Source organism: Dipteris shenzhenensis, chromosome 20 (genome assembly GCF_047967505.1).
Source record: "Dipteris shenzhenensis isolate YYH24624 ecotype China chromosome 20, Dip_SZ_1.0, whole genome shotgun sequence".
In the NCBI taxonomy this organism is placed as follows: Eukaryota; Viridiplantae; Streptophyta; class Polypodiopsida; order Gleicheniales; family Dipteridaceae; genus Dipteris; species Dipteris shenzhenensis.
Window position 1 is genome coordinate 41,590,704 of NC_141615.1, and position 21,386 is coordinate 41,612,089.

A 21,386-nucleotide genomic window follows, 5' to 3' on the forward strand; every position below is an offset into this window, starting at 1 on the left:
TGCCTCGACTTTTTTGGATTTTGAATCCCTCCTTATATGTAGGCTTTCTCCCCCAATGAGAGATGCTATCCTTGCTCTGGCAAAACAAGGTTTGGTTTCTGCATCGGGGGCACTTGCCTCATAAAGACTTCATTTCCAAAGCCATCATCCATTACTAGCTTGCCTTTGAACCTCACCCCAAGGAAGGAGGGCGGTATCTGAAAGCACCCAAAGCCTACACTGAAGACCACCTTCCAAGCTACAGCAAAGCAAGCGTGTGCCGAGGGTAAACTTTTATTGCTATCTTTTTTTCCACCATCTTAGTTTCCCCATGATGGTTTTTATTATTATTATTTTGGTGGTCCAGTTCACCAAATAACACGTGACAAAGGCTTCGACACAAAACTAAGGTGTGTAATAATTATAGATGTCAAGCCACCCATCATCGAGGAAGAAAGTGCTTCGAAAGTTTTAGATGGTTGACATACTTACAATTGAGTTTTCCTTCATATGCATCTCCAAATAAGTTGTTAGGCCTTTCACGTTTTATGTTGAGAGCTTCAATACTTTACTTTTACAAACATATTAAAGTTTAATATTGCTTACTAAGTAATAGAACAATGGCTCCTTCTTCCAATGCTTTCCACATGAACGACATCATTTGTGACCCATGTATGCAATTGATTTAAATATGATGTGGTCGTAATTTCTAATTGCCGTGGTCAAAATAATATCTAATGCTCAAATATGCCCAAACTGAACCCTATGACTTTCCTCTTTCTATGGAAAAAGAACCGCAATGATGCACCTCACTTTAATGTCCACGTTCACTCTATTAGCAGTGCTTTAAGCGACTACTTTGTAGATGCAATTGAATGACACCCTTAAGCTAAATGCTATGTAGAGCCGAGTGTTTTACTTCGACTTTTATTTACGCTTGTCGAGATGGAGGGGACGAGCATTTTCTGAGCGAAATCTTCCGAGCGTCCGAGCGAAGGAAAAAAAAAGCTTCCAACTATGCACAAATATGGCAAAAATCGATCAGAAGAAAACATAGTTTCACTTAGAAATATGCAAAGTATTATAGCAATGCCTATTTTATACAAAAATCTTTAGGTGAATCTGTAGGAATGGTGAGAGCATAATGGGATGGCTTTTGAAGAAACCCACATGTAGAGTAGACTTCTCTATGAAAATTCCCTTATGATCCTTCTTACAACTTTTACTTAATAGGGGGTGACATTGAAAACCCTGTCTCAACCTATCTTCATGAAAGAGTTTCTTCAAAGAAAACTCATTGAAGCAAGCCATCCAGGTAGTTTCGCCAGCGAAACCCCTTTGAAGCAAGTCTCCCAAGGTAGTTTACCTTGGACAGCACTTTTAAAAGTGACATAACTTTCATATCCAATGTCCAAATATAGTCATTCAACCACTCAAATTGATCGGAACACCCCATTTGAGCACATCTATGAAGTTATATTTTGGAAAATCTTCCATATATAGTATTAAATATTACATGTATTTTATGAGAGTGATATATAAGCCCAAGTTAATACTTATTTATAGTAATTTAAACTTCTTTAGAAACATGTCCATAAATATGCTATAAAAACACTAAAAAGATATTGCCATATGATATAAATGTGTTAATAAGTAATTATATGCATAGTATTATTACATTGAGAGTGATTATGAGGAATGTTTCTTAAAGGAATCAACACTTTTTTAAGGTAATAACAGGGGTACAAAGGGATGTCTCTAAATAAGAAAATTATGTTGTGTAAAAATGAATGAGTGACTAGTCTGTATATTTTTATGATAAAGGGATCTAGTTCTAGTGAAAATAAAAGTGTAAAAACCATGTTTCCTAAAGAAAAACATTTTAAAAAATCTCTTAAAAAACACGCTCGGATAAACCTGCTCATAGGTTTTTGCTCGTAAAATTGACGCATCCCCGAGATGGATTCCTGTACCCGCATTTGTTTTAACAGTACGTTTACTTTGACATTCAGATCTTGTATTGGCATTACAAATCTAGTAAAGCGTAAAATCCAATAATGAATAAAACACCAATGCTTCGTCATGAACTCGCAAAGAGAAAATACAGACATTAAACTTCTCCCAACGCCATGTTGCTCACCAGCAGTGTTAGCCATTTTTTTCAAGCAAGCTCAACCATTGTGGCGCGCATTCTAGCAAAAATACTTGAAGAAAATTTGAGCCCCTCAAATGTGCCCCACTTTGAAACTGCACTCATTGATGGAAGGTGTCCTGGCACGGATGCATCCACGCATGCAGCAAACAGGATGGCTCTCCCTGTGCTTCCAAATAAGCACATTGTTTGCGTTTGTGTCTTATCGCTTTGCTTTCGATGGCAAAGCACTTGCGAAGTACAGCACATTCAAAGCAAAGGATGTGCCCTATCCTGTTTACATGCGCATCGACTTCATAGGGATAGTTCCTGCTCGGAGACAATTACTTTGCATGTCCCGCGCGCCTATGTGCTAGACTTCAAAGAGGTCTTCGAAGTGGACAAGTTCTACTGAGTCGAGGGACCTACAATAACCAAGTGTGCACCTAGAGAAGGAGGGACTTCATCATTCTCTCTACGTGTCGACGACGCAACAACGACAGTCATTAAGGGTGAGCATTTTGAAGGGAGTATTTCCTTCATTCCAGACAATGTGATTCGTTGCTATGCACCATGGGTAGTGAATCAGATGGAGAACTTGAGGGCAACTTTTACATTGGTGATTGACTCATTGGCCTTCATGATTGTCAAGGTGGACCTAGAAGGGGCTCCAACAGACCAAATCACCATCATTGATGGGCCAAACCCAGAAGACCGTCCGACAATTAGCAAAACTTGCCCAACGACATGAATTTATTCTTCTCTCCCACCCCCTCCCTTCCCTCCCCCCCATCATGTCGTTTGATCCCCACGTTTTTTTCGCTAGCAGCTCTCTTTCGTCGCAGATAGGTGGCAGACCCTTGCACGCCTAGTCGAGGAGTTTGTGGATGAGGGGATTGTCATGTACGTAGTGAGGAACATATCGTACATGTGCGCCAGACACACAATAGGTGTATTTGACTTCACGATTCTTGGTGCAATGCTAGAGGGGAATTTGAGATCAACGTTGCACAACGCCTTCATTTGACAAGTATCACACATGGGTTACGGGAAGAAGGTACGTCATACTACCAACTGTTGTGTTATTCATTGTCTCTCAGTCTTAAATCACGCATCGATTGAAACGTATGCCGCAGGTTGTTGGTGTCTTGCACTTTGTTAGCCTCAACAACCCCCTGACAGAATACCATTGCGACTCATGTGGACGCTCCTGTGTCAGCAGGGAGCCAGCTCGGCCACATTGCCACTCTTGTGATGGCATGCAGAGCATTTTGCAGATGCCATGTCTGAAAGGCTGCGTCGTCCTTTGAGATGGTTCTTAGGTTGCAGTGCAGCTTCGAGGGCGACACGTTGATGAGGTTCTTGGCCTTTGCTACCTATTCCCTGAGTTCAATTCTCACAGCGTCATAGCCACACGCTCGATGCTTCTCAAGAAGAGGCCTACGACAGAATTCATTGTTAATAGTTCTGGCTTCATCACAAAGTTTAGTGAGAGCGTTGTGACATGAAGTTGGGGGTAATAAACGTCACACACCTCTTCACTTCCTACTGCTTTTGAGCTGAGTGACAAAGATATTTATCATTGAGAAAGGGTGTTGGTTCTTTCCTACGGCTTCTACGGGAAGAGCAGGGTAAGTATTCCTACATGCACAATAAACCTCACCCTTGAAGTATACTCGTATCTCACGCGGGTGACCCGGGTCTGCTGATCACTGACAGCGGTGCCATGTTTTGGCTCTTTCACACGGCTTCCATGGGAAGAGCAAGGTATTCTCAGTATGCAGGGTTCTGAGGCTTCTTGTCACCTATAGATATATCAAGGTTGTCATTTGTAGTATACGTGTAGCTTAGGACCTCGAGTCATGTTCCGGTGAGAGACGTAGGCTTAAGTGTGGTAAGCAAAGATAGTGCATGCATGTGTAAAAGAAAGGTTAGGAGGAGGTTCCATGGTTTAGAAGAGGTTCCAACGTTAGGAGTTCCAGGGTTTAGAAGGAGGTCCAAGGTTTAGAAGGAGGTTCCAAGGTTTAGAGAGAGGTTCTAGAGTTTAGAAGGAGGTTCCAGAGTTTAGAAGGGGTTCCAAGGTTTAGAGTAGAGTACATGGTGGAGAACTCATCTCCCTTTTAGATCATGGAGATTAAGGGTTGAGGAACTAAGGGTTTAGGGGGAGCATAGGAGTGGGAGAGGAAGAAGGTGTAAGAGCATGGGGGAAAGAAGAAAGAGGAGGGAGAAGGAGGAGGGAGAAGGAGGAGGGAGGAGGAGGAAGGAGGAGGAGGAGGAGGGAGGAGGAGGAGGAAGAGGGAGGAGGAGGAGGAGGGAGGAGGAGGAGGAAGAGTGAGGAGGAGAAGGGAGGAGGATGAGGGAGGAGCAGAGGGAGAGGATGGGTTGCAAGGTTGGAGGAGAGGGGAGGAGGAAATGCAAGGTTAGGACATGCTTTTTTTTTTTTTCAAAAAATTTAGGACATGCTTTTGGATGTGGAGTGCAAGGAAGCATGGACACTTGACACAATTGCTTGGAATACCAAAGTAGAACTCAACACAATGCCCCAAAGAGTGTGGGTTTCATTCCATTATGGGGTATTTATACAAGTTGGAGAGCTTCTCTCTCTGCATGTAAGAATTGTAAGACATTCTCTCTCTACATGTAGAACTTGCATATAGAAGTTGCACGTAGGAGTTGCATGTAGAACTCGCATGTAGAACATGCATGTAGGAATCACATGTAGGACTTTCATGTAGAACTCACATGTAGGAGTTGCATGTAGAACTTGCATGTAGGACTTGTATGTAGGAGTTGCATATAGAACTTGTATGTAGAACTTGCATGTAGAACATGCATGTAGAACTTGCATGTAGGACTTGCATGTAGAACGCGCATGTAGGACTTGCATGTAGGAGTTGCATGTAGAACTCGCATGTAGAACATGCATGTAGGAAACACATGTAGGACTTGCATGTAGAACTCGCATGTAGGAGTTGCATGTAGAACTCGCATGTAGGACTTGCATGTAGGAGGCATGTAGAAGTTGCATGTAGAACTCACATGTAGGACTTGCATGTAGGAGTTCCATGTAGAACTCATATGTAGAACTTGCATGTAGAACATGCATGTAGAACTTGCATGTAGGACTTGCATGTAGAACTCGCATGTAGGACTTGCATGTAGAACATGCAAGTTGGATTTCTAAGAGGGATTCTTTCTAGCCTTATGCAAGTACAAGCGGAGCTTTACCGCTACTCTACACACATTTTGTTCTACCTAAGTCCATGTTGGCACAGAGACAACATACTCCCGGATCCATTTTATTACCCATACTCGGGTTATGGCTTATTTTGATTTCGGAGTTGGGATGACATGTGCGTAACCCAGTGGCTGTTGAGCTTGTGGCATGCGAATCATTCCAAGTTATCTCCTCTTGAGGAGGGGTAGACTGTTGTGAATTTCAAAGGGGATCTCGTTGCTGAGGCTGCGGAATCTGCCATTGAGTCTTCTTGGGAAGAGGTTTGGTGAGGGTCTCGTTGTTGAGGCTGCAGACTCTTGCTATCTTGCATACATGTTGGATGCGATTACACCTGTATCATTGAGCTTGTAGATAAGTTTGTATGCAAGTCTGATATTTTTGCATTTAGGAGACGACTGTGATGTTGGGCGACTGTGATGTTTGGCGCTGGTTGCTGAGGCAGTAGACTCTTTTGTCAATTCATCTTGAGTTTTGGCATAGCTTCTTGTCTTACTTGTGAATTCATTGCACGCTTTGAGAGTATGGAATGAAAGTGTATGATACTATTATTGATGCATCTATTATGTGCCTATGCAAAATCGTGTGAGTGCACGTGATGTGTCTAACTATATGCTTATTTGTGGCATTTAATAGGGAAACTAAGACTGAATCATCAATTGATTAGGTCTTCCTAAATGTGCAAAAACGTGCATATGCTAGTGAGCATGTGTGTAACAATCTAGTGCAAACTATATGTGCAAAAACATGCATATGCAGTGAGTGCTCGTGATACAGTCTAATCCTAACAAAGGAAGACTTGATTTTCCAAATCTCCATTGCAAATGAGGAAGGGATAGAAGCCGACGACGATGCACAAATCATCCAAGAACACATGTAAAAACTTATTCAAAAATGACTTGAAAGCTATGAACATGACTCACTGGAATGTGGCCGGGGCATTACAAAGGCCGAATGGCATGGCACTATATGCAAAAATACCCCATTCTGTAGCAAATGGTGTTTTTGATTGGTCTTTAGGAGCAATTTGCAGTTGGTTATAGCCACTAAAGCCGTCCAAGAAGCTATATATTTCGGAGCCTGCCACCTTTTCCAAGACTGTTTTTGTTAAGAGTAGGGGATAGTGATCCCTAATTGTGGCGGCATTCACATTCTTTAAGTTTACGCATATTCTGAGCTTCTTGTTGCATTTAGGCACAATGACTATGGGTGAAACCCAATCAGTGTGCTCTATCTCGTAGATGAATCCGGCATCTAGGAGTTTTTCCAGCTCCTCACATAAACCATGGTGCCATATTTAGGATTAGTGCGATAAGGTCCACATACCTTAGGGTGAGCACCTTCCCTTATAGGTATCACGTGTACTGCCACTTCTAGTGAAATTCCTTTAATCTCTTTTTATGACCATGCTAGGCAGTCACGATACCATGCATTGGAGGACATAAGCCGATAAGAATAGCTGCAGTACAAGAGACATTAGGAACTAAGGGAGCTAGAAGTCGAGTATCTCCAAGAGACCTGAGCAGAAAGTCAAAGCCAGAGATACTGAGAACCATAAGTCAACACCACCATGCAGATTGTGAGAGCTATGGAGGAAATCATGTTGGCAACTCTAGGCCATTAGCCCAGACCCACGTACAAAATGTGATGGAAGGCTGGCTAGGCAACCATAGCATGTATAAGAACCAAAAATCAACCGACCAAGGGAACTGCAATAACGGATATTGAGAACACAATAGCCTAAAGCACCAAGCGGGTACTCAACACTAAAACACAAGCAATGAGATATGAGCAGAGACAGACGGAGTGTGCAGACACCAAAAGTTAACAGCCACATACGTTAGTGCATATATCCAAGCTAAAGCACTAAAGTAGTCACCACATAAGCAATCTAATGCACCTGAGACATTGCCATTATAAAGTCTTGAATGAAGAGCTTACCTAGATACTTCCATAGGCCCAAGGGATGCGCAGCAGGAACTAGCAGTAAGAGCACTAGTCGAGCAACTCGAAGCACAGAAGGTATGACACACTCAAGAACAATGGGGAAGCAAGGAAGGTGAAAGTCAGAGAAGGAGACTAGCTACTTCCAGCTCCTTAGGGGACCATTCAAGTGGTGGTGGTTCTGATTTTGAGGGAGCTGGCTTTGCAAGGTACAATTCGACGATCCTTGTGTGGACTCGTTCCAATTCATTGAAGTGTTCGGCCTTGGCTTTTCTGCGATTTCCTCCAGCTTTCTTGCGGGATCTTCTGCTGTTATTCAACTTTGGAGGTTCAACTTTCGGGAGCTCAACTGCCCATTAGGGCATGGAGAATAAGTCATTATCAAAGATTTGATCTTCAAGCTCAGCATTCTCAACCTTAGTTTCAAGGTCCCAAGGAAAATCTGAGTCATCATTGGTATGGGTACCTTCTTTAGGTTCATTATCCCACTCGAGGTCAGCCATAAAGAATGGCATCTCTAGATCGATTGGTTCTTCATGTGTGAGTGGAGGATCTACCTGTAGCGCCTTAGCATATTTCTGTGAGAAGATGGGATCTAATGAATGGCAATTTCGATGGTTGCCAATGTTTGTATCCAGTTATTGACATTGCTTTGTGAGTCACCCGCTATGGCATGTTGTTTGCAAGGGAGCTGATTTGCTTGAGATTGTCGTGGAAGATGTGTCATCCAATGCTCTAGGCACAATTGGTTTTATAGTTCTTGTTCCCATATTGACCTTGACTGTGGTGTCGCGATTCTGGATTGTCTGTCTATTAGTCCCCCAGTCATGGAGGACTGATGCTTCCCATAACCAAGGACGTCCCAGTAAGATTTGATAGGATTTTTTGGGGAGATCCAAGGTTGTGAATTGAAGGGAAAAGCGAACTCTTGTGATCTTTGTCGACACGCCATTTACTATTCCCAAGGGTTTAGCCCATGAACCATCGGTAAGTCGTATGTTGAAATTAGCTTTTTGCATTGGTGGGAGACCCCATTCTTCGTAGAGCTCATTTGATAGGACATTTACAGCTGCTCCACCATCCACTATGGCTTGGACTTCATTATATGCCTTGTGGATCAAAGGCATAGTAATGTTGTGTATGTCATCTTTCTCAACCATCCACATAGGGATATCTTCAATGTTGTTCATACGTGGAGGGGAATTTGTGAGTTCAATCCATCCTTTGAAACTCTCCCAAAGATTGGGACAATTCCGTAGGAGGATTCTGATGCGAATTGACACATGGCAACTCAAGATGCTAGGGAGTGTGGCTCCTTCAAGTTGACGTGGCGGTACATTATGTTGTGGAGTTTGTTGTTGGAATAGAGGCTTGAGTACAGTATCAATACTTTGTGGGGCCAAGTCATGGGTTGGGTTTTGAGCTTGTTTCCTAGCCTCAAATTGAGCTTGTTTCTTTTGTACCCATTGTTGAAGTGCTTGAAAGCGAGCCTTCTCCACCTCTGTATTTGGGTATGGAGCTTCTTTTATTTGAGGCTCGGGAGATGATGTGGATGAGCTCGGCTGCTCATTGCTTGGTGGAGGTGGAGGCACTTGTGCTTTCTTTTTAAGAAGTCGCTTTGGTTGGATTGGAATGTTAGGGTCCTTGGTGGCCTCTTTCTGTTAGCATGTAATTACATTTACAAGTTGTGATAATACACTTGTCGGACCCAGACTTTGATGGTCCACCCCAATGATGCCGATTGGGACGTCAGGCTTAACCTCTGTTTGTTCTGGGCCTTTATTTTTCATGGGACAATCCATATAGGCATGTCCTTGGGGGGTACTATGTATAAACCCTCTATACCACGTGCGTTCAAGGCATATTTCTAAAATCCCTTATCTGTAAATTTTTCATTAATAAAATGTACCCCTTTTTTATACAAATCTGTAAATTTTTTCCAAAACTATTTTAAATAGTCCCATATGTATATTTATTTCTATAAATTTTAGAAATAAAAAATATCCTTCTGTTGAACTCACGTGATAGGGTTACATATGATGAGTGACCCCCCCGAGGGCATGTCCTATGCCAAAATCTCTGCAGAGTGGTTGGAATGTAGTGGGGCTACCACGATGAGGACACTCGGCGATCCGGTGATTTTCTCCACAACTGTAGCACTTGATAGGTACTCGATATGTGTTGGGACATACTTGATTTGCATAAAATGGTATTAGACCCTTTGTACCTTCTACATAGGACACTGGGTACTCTGTTTCATACTCAAATGATGAGTCTAATTCCTTGGCTTGTAATTGATGTATTAGAACTGCCTGAGGAGCTGGATTTGGGGCTCTTCGATACGGTTGTGGATTCAGATTCCGAATAGGAACAATATTTAGCCTCGGAGCTAGGGGCTCTTGTGCTAGTGCGATTGCCTGTACACTGGCATGGGTGTTGCTTGATATTGTTGATGTCAAGGCAGGTTGTTGCGTATGTTGAAGATGCAACTGTTTTCATCATGGCCACCAACGGCGCAGATATGGCACACAACCTTGGTGGTGGATTTGCTTGTGGAGTGATCCTGGCTCTTAGAAATGGGCACTCATTTGCTATATGATTGGCCATGCAATGTGGACACCAGACATTTTCTCACCGTGGATATGTTTGAGTTGGCGGTTGAGACAAGTGAAGTTTTTGTTCCATGGCTTGCATCATGTCTTCTTTCAGCTTCATGGTCATGGCCTCTAGGTGGATCTTCATTTTATGTTTCGGTAATGGACTTGGATTTGCCTTTTCTCGGGCGCTTATCTCGAGTACTAGATCTGCCGTCATCACTGCTAGTGTTTGAGTCGGTCAAGCCATCCTTGATGTGTCAATGGCTGCCGCATGAGCAGCATTGAACGTGTCATAGCTGCTTATCTTTTTCATATCCTTTCAGATTTTCTTTCTTAGTCTTGCAATGAACCAGGTCGTGAGGTACTTTGCATCGGGGCATGGGTCACATTTGGCGATTAATCTTTTCATCTTGCCCAGGTACGTGCATACATCTTCTCGACGGCCTTGTTCGATCTTGCTTAGTTGGAGAGCGGGATCATGTTGTAGCATCTCCATTTGAAAGCATCTTTTAAATTCTGTTTGAAGCAGGTCCCATGTGGCGTGCTCTTCTACTAGAAGGTCGAGGTACCATTCAATTTCTTCATCAGTTAAGGCCATGGGAAACCAAGCCACCTTGGTTTCATGGGATTGATCTCCACCTGCTCGGCATGCGGCATCAAAATGTTGGAGGAATCAGGCTGGATCTCCCCTACCATTATATTTGGGAAGTTCCAATTTTCCCAAGGGGCGCCTGTCATGAGTGTTATTATTTCTTTGATTAAAGAAATTGTCAGCCTCTGGTCGATATCCCCATCATTGTCGCAACAGCGTCCAACCATGTTGTGGCGTGGAGGAGTTAAAGGGAGTGATTGAATCGCAGGGGGGGATTTGGGGTAGAGGATTGTCGGCGGCGATGGCTGTAGTAGAGTTGTATGTGGATTTGGTTAGCGTTGGAGTCGGAGGTGTTGGCCGGAACGTAGCTGCATGCAAATTGCGCGAGATTTGCAAAGGGTGTCTCTGTCGCAAGTGCGGGTGTGGATGTAGTTTTATTGGGAGGGTTAGAGTGGTGTTAGTTTGTGTAGGGACCGTCATGTTAATAATGTGCCTAAGATTGTCCTACGTGTGTAGGGAACTGTGCCGATGCAGATGGATCATTAATCGGAGGTCACGATGTGAAGGTACGAGCGAATTTGTGCAAAATGAGGCCCACACGGGGGCACGAATGAGCGAGTGCTAGGGATGCTGAAATGGTGTGAAATGGTCTGGAAAAATACCCCGTAGTGTGGTGTTTCTGTGTGTGAAATCTTGGTTCAAACGGGGTCAAGTTTGGGTCCCAAACGGGCACGATACGATGTGTTGAAGTAGGGGTAGAATTGGCCTTTTGGGAGGGAGAGGGGAGGGGCCTTGGTCTTAAGGTTTGGTGTGAATGGGCTTTAATTCTATTTGAGGGGTAGTAACTGACCTAATTTAGTTGACCTAACTGGCCAATTAATCTAACTAACCCAATTGTCTAGTTAGATGCCTACCAGTTAGTCTAACCTAACCTAGTTATGGTTAGACTGATTGTAGCTAACTGTTAGTGTAACTAACAGTTAAACTAACCTAACTAAAGTTAAACTAACCTAACCTAGGTTAAAACTAACCTATAATAATACTAACCTATATTATAGCTAACCTAACTTAGGTTAAAACTAACCTAGGGTTAGGTTTAGGTTTTTTTTAAAAATAAGAGAACTCTGTTTGTGTGTGGGGGGGGGGTTCGCATGGAGGGAGGTGGAGGGTGGGAGTGCTCTCAATGGAAGCGGAATAGAAGAGGAAGAGAGAGAGACAGAGAGCCACACAAGTTTTGCTAGGTGCAGAACACCCTAATCTTCTTTTTCATTCATTTATATATGCATTTGAGTATTGTACATAACCGGGGTAAAGGCACAGTGACCTTTAACCCCCACAACCTCCCACTTAAAGGACAATGTGTCTTTAAGGGAGAACAACCAGTGATCATATTATCCAATGCCCATCAATACACGACAATACTCAAACCGCTGACTAGCTAGACTCTTCGTCAGCATATCTGCAGGGTTATCATCTGTATGAACCTTGACAAGCTCTATGCGCTTGTCCTCAAGTACCTCCCTGATGAAATGGTACCTAACCTCAATGTGTTTGGTCTTTGCATGAAAGACCGGATTTCGTGCTAGTTGAATACCACTCATGGAATCACTATGCAATGTCGGTACACCTATATGAATACCCAAATCTCCCACTAGCCGATCAAGCCATATAGCCTCCTTGCAACCCTCTGTGGCTGCAACATACTCAGCCTCTGTGGTAGACAAAGCAATGCACTTCTGTGCACGAGATATCCACGACACTGCGCACCACCTGCAAAGGTGAACACATAACTAGAAGTGGATCTCCTCTATCCACATGCCCTATATAGTCTGAATCTATGTACCCAAGTACACGCATGTCTCCTCTACCAAAACAGATGCACATCTCCTTGGTACCCTTCATGTACCTCATGATGCACTTAACTGCCTCCCAATGCCTCTTTCCTGGATTAGCCATATACCGGCTAACAACTCCCACTGCAAATGCAATATCTGGTCTAGTAGCTATCATAACATACATAAGACTCCCAACTGTTGATGCATAAGGAACCTTGGCCATCATGGCCCTCTCCTCATCTGATTTGGGACTATCTGTATGACTCAGTTTCACATATGGAGGCAATGGAGTACTCACTGCCTTCCCCCCCTCCATATTGAAATGTTGCAATACTTTTGTAACATACTCCTTCTGTGAAAGCCAAAGGAGTTTCCTACTCCGATCACGCGTGATGCGCATACCAAGAATATGACCTGCAAGTCCCAAATCCTTCATATCAAAGGCCTCATGCAACTTGGCCTTTAATGCATCTAGCTCATAAGTATTCTTGCTAGCCAATAGCATATCATCCACAGATAGTGCCAGGATTATTAGGCTATTATCCTCAGCCCTTTAAGTGTAGAGGCAGTGATCAATTTCACTCCTTCTAAAACCGTGGGACCGAATGAAAGCATCAAACTTCTAATACCATTCTCTAGGCGCTTGCTTAAGACCATAGAGACTCTTCTTTAGCTTACAAACCAAATGCTCTTTGTCCTTTTCTTCAAAGCCTTCCGGCTACAGCATGTAAATTTCGTCATGCAAATGCCCATGCAAGAAAGCTGTCTTGACATCCATCTGCATAAGCTCCATATCCTCTGATGCCACTGTTGGAAAGCTGAAAGGAAAGCAAAGAGTGGACACAAACTCAGAATACTTGCATTACTTGCTTGTAGAATGAAGAAGAGTGAGGTCCTTAAGTAGGCACCTCATACATGCTCACTGACATCACTGATGACTTCAGAGCTCCACAATCATCTCCTCAATCTGCTCCTAGATTCTCTCAATCATCCTATGTGGCTCTTCACCACCTAACTGTGCTTGTGGGCACCTAACTGTTCCTCTAGCACTCACACATAGAAACATAAGGTGTGCCTAAGGCATACACCTTGAGATATCCCAACAAACCCCTCCTCAAGGAAATGCCTCAGGCTATGTCAAGGATACATCTAGTCTCATAGTTTCTCATGCCATCTCATGGTGGTCAAGGATTAATCTATGGCTAGGTTCTCATGCTAGCAAGGGTTCCCTTGGGTGTAAGGTAAACAAAAGGGATACAAAAAGACCTTCCAATGGTTATCTCCCCTGCATGTACATGCACATAATGTCTGCAGGAGGTACCATGGAGCAAAACATACACATGGCCTACATCATAAGGTGACCAAAGGTGTTTACAAAACACACAAAACACAATAGTTTATTTTCATTCATTTTGGAGGACTATCCAGGCTGAGTACCTTGACATAAAAAGAGAGATCTGGAGCATACATAGAGATGATTTAAAATGCATAATCTTCATGGGATGCCTCATCTTGTGGAGGCAAAATATCCATGTCAAGGCAAGGTCTTACCACATGGGCAGTGTCTAGTGCCTTATAAGATGGTACTATGATACAACAAGTGGATCTGGAAATCATACCCTTCAAGAGAACAATTGTCTTGTCATCTCCATAGTTGTGTAGAGAAGCATATCTTAGGTTCTAACCTTCATCTTTTTCTTATACTTGGAGTCAAATAAAAGTGCCATGAGAGGGTAGATCTCTGGCTTTGTAGTTGCTTCCTTTTTGGCAACCATTGTTTTGGCAATCTTCAACAAGGAAGTCAGGTTGACATTTTCATCCTTTGTAGCATAACAAGACATTGCTTTATGTTTTGGATTTTCACATATTTTGCATAAGCAAGCCATGAGAGGGTCTAACCCAGGTATTGGGCAGTGTCTTCTCTCTTACAGGGCTTAGAATAACAACTGAAATGCTTCAAAATATAAGCATTTAATGTAGCAAAGTCTTGTGACCAAATTTCAAACAATGATGCTTCTTCTTACATACTTCACAGAGGTGGCTTAAAATGAGAACTTTCCAATCAAAACCAGGTCTAGTAATTCAAAGAAAAACTGAAGCCACACTTGTACTGAAGTTATTGAAAGTTTAAAAAAAACCAGAAATGCTAGAGTAGCATTTTATGTAGCATCATCTTCAAAAACTTGTCCAAAACTATCAAAAATGAAAAGCTGAAATTGGAGGGCTTGTAGCTCACTCTTCAAAGCAAGGAAAAGAGGGCTTTCTGAAGCAAAAGAAAGCTCATATACCAGAGAAGGTCCAGCACAGAGGTTGGACGAAATGGTGCGCACTTTTGCTCGAGAGAGTTGCTAAAGGCTGAAACTGAGTTTTGACGATTTCTCCCTCGTTACTAAACCAAATGACTTGAAAAATGGCTCAAAATCTTCGTCTTGAGGTTGCCCATCTACTCTTAAGAGGGCTCAGGCAATGGCAGAGCAGGTAGGGAGTATTGAGCAACAGAAGAAATTCGTTGTTTGGAGAATGGTAGCCACCACAGACGTTTTTTTTTCAATTGCTTGCAGGTGGAAGTTTGCCCATACTAGAGGAGTTTCTAGCTCAGAGGGTTTGGGCAATGGTCGTTTGTAGGTGGAGAACCAAGCTCTCAAAGATTTTGGAAAGAAAGAGGAAAATGGAGAAGAAGAAGATGAAGAAGAAGATGATGATGTGGCAAAAATGGGCTCAAGGGGGATCAAAGGGCTCTGATACCATGTTGGAAAGCTGAAAGGAAAGCAAAGAGTGGACACAAACTCAGAATACTTGCATTACTTGCTTGTAGAATGAAGAAAAGTGAGGTCCTTAAGTAGGCACCTCATACATGCTCACTGACATCACTGATGACTTCAGAGCTCCACAATCATCTCCTCAATCTGCTCCTAGATTCTCTCAATCATCCTATGTGGCTCTACACCACCTAACTGTGCTTGTGGGCACCTAATTGTGCCTCTAGCACTCACACATAGAAACATAAGGTGTGCCTGAGGCATACACCTTGAGATATCCCAACAGCCACTAGTCCAAGCATGCATCTAAGTGTGGTCATCTTCACAACCGGAGAGAATATCTCATCAAAGTCCACACCCTTCTCTTGCTTGAACCCTTTAGTAACCAAACGAGCCTTGTACCTAGGCACATCATCACCTGTGACCATCTTGTAGAGCCATTTACATGGCAATGCTTTCTTTCCATGTGGCAAAGAAACCAAGTCCCAAGTCTTATTCTTCATAAGTTAACTCATCTCTGATTGCATAGCATACTCCCACTTGCGTTGATCAGGCTTGTGCATCATAGCCTCTCTATAGCAAGAAGGCTCCTGCAATCAGTAAGCATCACATAGTCTATCCTTGGAACAAACCTATCAGTCGGTCTAGACACTCTAGATGATCTTGTCAAGGGCATTTCAGCTTGCTGTCCCACTTGTATATCAGCCACATTTGGCTCATCATTTCCACCAATAGATGATCCATCATCTACCCTTGAGATTGTATACCTGTGGGAGTATTTGGTGGTACCATTTCTTGCACATTTGGTGCATGGACAGCTTGCTATCTATCAACATATGCACGTGGATTCACATCCTGGAAAGTGATTCTCCTCATTTCCACATCCCTCATGGGTGCCTTATGCATCTTCTTCTCATTAAAGACTACATCATGGCTACGTATGATCATCTTTGCTTCTCGATCCCAGATACGATAGGCCATCTCTCCACTTTCACCATAACCCAGAAAGATGCATTTCCTAGACTTAGGATCTAGCTTCTTTCAAAGCTCTTTTGGCACATGTGCATATGCCAACTCTTACTAGGTGATCTATTGATCACAAGCACTGCAGTCTTCATTGCCTCAGCCCAAAAACCACCAAAAAGACTTGCATTGGAAAGCATACATTGCAACATTTCTTGAATGGTACGGTTCATCTTTTATGCAACTGGATTTTGCTCTGGAGTAGGAGGGGATGTGAGCTCCCTCTTAATCCCACGTGTATCATAGAAATGCTGAAAGTCATGAGAAACAGACTCTCCACCATTGTTAGTCCGTAGGCATTTAAGCGTTCTACCTGACTGATTCTCAACCAAGGCCAGCCATTTCTAAAATACCTGGAATACATTACTCTTCCGAGCTATAGCATAAGCCCACACTTTCCTAGTTGCATCACCAATGAATGTCACATAGTATTCAGCCCTGCCTAATGACCGTGTAGGCATGGGACCACATACGTCTGAATGCACCAAATCAAGCTTTTCAAACTCTTTATTTCCCCTTCTTTTATGGGCTGATTTAGTCTACTTCCCATAGAGACAGTGTTCACAAAATTCAAAATCAGAGAAACTCAAATACGGTACATAACCCAAGTGGCATAAAAGTTTCATTCCATTCTGGCTCATGTGCCCCAACCTGCAATGCCACAAAGAAGTGCTTGGCTGCTCGGTTATTGCAACAACATGATCAAATACCCCTGATACATGTAAGGGATACAAAGTCCCACACTTGTCCCCCCTGGCTAAAAGCATAGAGCCCTTCTGAATTTTCCAACTCTGAAAGCCAAAAGTGGTGTGGAAACTAGCATCATCTAGCTGACCCACTGAAATAAGACTCTTGGTCAACTTAGGCACATGTCTCACATGTTTCAAAACTAATGCAGACCCATTTGCAAAAGAAAACTTTATGTCACCTACTCCCACTATGTCACATGCATAGTCATTTCCAAGATGCACATAACCTGTCTTTCCACTGTCATAAGTGGAGAACCATTCCCTATGGGGAGTAACATGGAATGAAGCACCAAAATCCAAAATCCAATCCTGGGAATATGCATCATCTGAAGTGGTAAGCAACTCTACAAATAAACTAGACATGAAGAGAACGTCATTGTCACTATCATGTGTGATGGCATTGATCTCCTCGATCTTCACTTTTCCTTTGTCCTCCCTTGGACTCTCTTCCTTTTGATTTGCATCCTAATTCGCATTCTTTTTCTTATCCTTTTTCTCTCTTTTTAGCTTGTAGCAATCCTTTTTCATATGGCCCTTCTTGCCACAGTGATAACACTCAATGTTCCGTGCCTTGGATTTGCTACGAGACTTCCCTCTTTCTTGGGACTTCCCCCTGAACTGTGACCTGCCCCTTTGCACATTTAAGGCTGCATCCTGCTTGTTGCCGTCCATAGACTTCTGTTTAATCTCCTCGGCCAACAAGCTACCCACAACATCATCAAATTTCAGTACTCCACTAGGTGCAGTGTTACTGACAGCTGTACGGAAAGTATCCCATGAGGATGGCAATGAACAGAAGAGAAATATTGCCTTAGTTTCTGCATCCAAATTCATCTTCTGAGCGTGAAGCTGGATGAAAATAATATTGAATTCATTCAAGTGAGAAGCAATGGAGACCCCTTTCTTCATCTGCAGCTTAAACAACCTCTTCATGAGGTAAACTTTATTAGAGGCAGTTTCCTTCTCATAAGTGGCACAGTTTCTTCCACAAATCTTCCATAGTCTGCTCATTTATTACTATGAAACAAACTGACTCTGCAAGATGAAGTCTAATAGTAGACTTTGCTAATGCGTCGAACTCATTCCAATCATCCTCAGACATATTTGCAGGCTTAGCTTCAATCCCTGCCAAGGGTTTAATCTACTTCTTTTGAATTAAGCACATCCGTTATCTGTTCTTTCCACAAAGAAAAGTTTGTCCCATCAAACTTTTTAATGTTAAAAAACTCCTTTTCAAACATGGAAGAGGATGCCATAATGCAAATAAAGCAAAATCCCAAATGCTAGTGCCTGTAAGAGAGAATCACACCAAATACTAGGTGCACCCAAATGTGTATGCCACAATAGACTGAAATATCACCAAAACTCAAAGGTCAAAGCATCAAAAGATGCAGCTGACTCATGTGCATGTACTATGCATCCATATAAGCAAATCGGGCCTAAAAGAAAATACCAACTGCAATGGCAATCCAAAATTCCAATAGGTGCCAAATGGCTCAAGCATAAACACTGTCCATGGGCATATGCATCAATAATATCTCATCCAAGAGAGCATAACACTATCAGTGCATCACCTACAATGTGTCAAAGCTGTCCCTTAGCATAAAATAGCACCCATGTGCAAAGCGTCCATAAAAATAGCATCCCACAAGGCAATCTGGGCCTATCAGCGCATCCAATAAGGATCGCAATGCATCCAAATGGCCTATAAATCATCCACTGCAACTTAATGCACACCATGAATGAGCGCACATGGCTCAAACTGCAACTAGAGTGATCTGCATAAGGTATGATCAAGAAATCATGGTCCCATGGAAAAGACCGCTACTAAAAATATAACGTGAGATGCCTCAAAACATGGGCACCATTGCATAATTGGACTCATAAGAAAATCTGCAAATATCTCTCTTCTGCCGGAACTCCAAAATCCCAACCGATGAGTGAGAAATGGGAGTCAACACTTATCCACTGCCATGTGGCATAAATCTAAGGTTTCAAAACCTTAGAATGACAAATGCATAATAGAGAGACGAAATCGAATACACAAAGATTTATAAATCTGAAAATACTACATTGAATCGTGCAAGAACTGACAAGTAGGGGTTTTTGGGCGTCCAAAACGCAATGGGACAAACAGTTTTGGAAATTGTGGTCTCAATCACTGGGTCTAACACACGGACTAAAGAACGTTTTTGGAAACAGAGCTATTTGTAAACTCCACTGGAGTGCAAATGATGAGCAACATAGAAGTTTTAGGACCTCCTGAGTCCACTGGAACTGACAGATCTGCAAATGGTTGCTCCAAACTTGAGTTCCAACACCTAGGCAGAAAAACGCAGAAATTTACACAGTGAGTCAGAAATCCAATGAAATGATCCCAGATTCAAGAATGAAGGTGTTTCCAAGCTCCTGAAGTGAAATGGATAACAAAAGCAAGCAATAGTTGCCTCTACAAGTCAATACGGAGTCTCTGTCATCGAATAGAACAGGGAAAAGCTCAAAAAACGACTTTTTCTTTGAAAATACTTAACAGGCTCTCAAAACCACTTCACAAAGCCAAAGTGACTTTTCCAAAGGTTCCTCCAAGGTCTCTACACACTCGAATGTAAGTAAAGTCACCCACAAAGCTTTCCACAGAGCTTCTCCTTCCTCCCACAAAGCTGTTGAGCTTCCAGGCATTCACACACGCTCAGCTAGATCACACGGGCTCTGATACCAGTTGAGAGTGCTCTCAACGGAAGCAGAACGGAAGAGGGGGAGAGAGAGATAGAGAGCCACACAAGTTTTGGTGGGTGCAAAACACCCTAATCTTCTTTTTCATTCATTTATATATGCATTTGAGTATTGTACGTAACCGAGGTAAAGGCACAGTGACCTTTAACCCCCACAGAGGGTGGAGGGGAGGGGAGGGTGGAGGGTTGGGTGAGGGGCGGGTGAGTGGAGGGGTGGAGGGAAACAGGCGGAGGTGAGCTGGAGGGCACAGGGCAGGTGAGTGGTGGAGGGGGAGATGGAGGCGAGGGGGAGTGTGGGCGGTGGTGGAGGGTTAAGGGGAGGGGGAAGGTGGAGGGGAGGGGAGGGGGAGCATGGCCAGTGGTGGAGGGTCGAGGGAAGGGGGAGCGTGGGCATTGGCAGAGAGCGCAAGGAGGGTGCTACAGAGCGGCGTGGGACAGGCGCCGTTGGTGCCCCGCCTTAGGCTGGCGCTACGCACAGGTGCTGCCCGATCGAGCGGCCACTGTAAGCACTGGCCCTTGCTTAGTAGGTAGGTTAGTTTTATGTAGGGAGTGGCCGACGAGGGGAGGGAAGAGAGAGAGAGATAGAGAGAGATAGAGAGAGAGAAGAGAGAGGGGGTAGAGAGAGAGAGAGAGGGAAAGAGAGAGCTAGAGAGAGAGAGAGAGAGAGAGAGAGAGAGAGAGAGGGGGGGAAGAGAGAGAGGGAGAGAGAGAGAGGGGGGAAAGAGAGAGAGAGGGGAAAGAGAGAGAGAGAGAGAGAGAGAGAGAGAGAGAGAGAGAGAGAGAGAGGAGAAAAGAGAGAAAGAGGAAAGAGAGGAATAGAGAAAAGAGAGGAAAAGACAGAAAGGGAGAAGAAAATAGACAAGAGGAGTTGCAGGCATTTAAAGGCTGGCATAAGAGAGCCAAAAAAGTTATGTACTGGCTGTCTATCAGTATTTTAGATTCTATGATTGTGCATATTCAGGATATTCAGGATGCAAGCACACTGAAGGAGGCGTGGGATACTTTGACAAAAATGTATAGCACAAACATGCAAGCTAGGAAAATGCAGCTCAAGCAGGAGTTGCATAATGTGCAAAGAGAAAATATGAGCATCAATGACTACCACATGAAGGTGAAGAAGATTGCAGATGCACTATTGCAGATGCACTTGCTTCTATTGGGTCGCCAGTGGAAGATGATGATTTAGTTTCTGTGACCTTGAATGGGAAAGGATTATGCACAATTTCGTACATCCATTGCTATCTGTGAGAATTTTCCTGATTTTGAGGAGTTGATTGCTCTTCTAATTTCTGAAGAGTAGAGAAATGGTGGTGCATCTTCTTTAGGAGGAACTTCAAAAGAATCTGTCTTCTAATCAAATGCTGGAAGAGGTAGACGTAGAGGTAGAGCAGGCCAGATCTAGAGGCTATGGCAAAAATCAGAATATGCAAGAAATTCAAGAAAACTAGTCCTATGGAGGAGGACGTGGTAACTTTAGAGGCAGGGGGAGCCAAAGAGGTCGTGGTGGATGGCAGAGAGGCCCAAATGCAAATAGCAATGTTGAATGCTACTAATGTGGTAAAATGGGTCATATGGTTAAAGACTACTATAAAAAGTAGAATGACATCGTGACTGGAAAATTGCAACTAGGCAATTATTCATCCTCTAGTAGACAGGGTGATGACAAAAATGAGCATTTGTTTATGGTGCAACACATGACCAATTGTGTGACAAGTGCAAAAGAAAGCAATGATGTGTAGTATGTTGACTCAGGTGCATGAAACCACATGACAGGTCATGCAGAATGGATGCAGGATGCAAGGAAAATGGA